Below are 943 nucleotides of genomic sequence, written 5' to 3'. Positions count from 1 at the left end.
CATATAGGGAGTAGAAGTTTACGTTCATATTTTAAATTTCAGGGTAACACAAATATAGTGGACAATTCGGTGAGAGGCTGGGAGAATAAGGTGAAGTGTTAAAGAAGTACAAATTAGTAATTGATAGTTGGGCACAGGGAGCATGGCAGAGGGAATGCAGTTAGCATTAATATGGTGACTAAATGGAGGGCCAGGGGAGGGAGGGAGCAATTGAGGGAATCATTTTATGAACATTATAAATGTCTGACCAATGTACTGTATACTTGAAACTAATTTAAATAAATAAATTTATAAAAAAAAAATAAAACATACAGTGACTCAAAACCTGTGGGACACTATGACAGCAGTCCTAAGAGGGAAATTCATAGTAATACAGGCCTACTTCAAGAATCAAGAAAAATCTCAAATAAACAATCTAAACATACTTAAAAGAACTAGGAAAAGAACGGCAAACAAAACCCAAAGAGAATAAAAGGAAATAACAAAGGTCAGAGTGGAAATAAACAAAATAGAGTCTCAGAAAACAATACAAAAGAATAATAAAACCAAGAGATGGTTCTTTGATAGGATAAAAAATAAATAATAATAAATTTTTAACCAGACTCATCAAAAGAAAAAGAGAGAAGACCTAAATAAATAAAATCAGAAATGAAAGGAGAGAAGTAACTACAGACTCCACAGAAATATAAAGGATTATAAGAAAATACTACAAGCAATTATATGTCAACAAATTGGCCAATCTGGAAGAAATAAATATATTCTTAGAAATATACAATCTCCCAAGATTGAGTCAAGAAGAAACAGAAAATCTGAACTGACCAAGTATCACCAGCAAAATTGAGTCAGTAATCAAAAAACTTGTGAAAAACTAAAGTCCTGAACCAAATGTCTTCATAGGCAAATTTTACCAAATATTGAAAGAATTATCACCTATTATTCTCAA

Source organism: Pteropus alecto, unplaced genomic scaffold (assembly GCF_000325575.1).
Source record: "Pteropus alecto unplaced genomic scaffold, ASM32557v1 scaffold384, whole genome shotgun sequence".
NCBI lineage: Eukaryota > Metazoa > Chordata > Mammalia > Chiroptera > Pteropodidae > Pteropus > Pteropus alecto.
Note: the sequence above shows the minus strand (reverse complement) of the source record.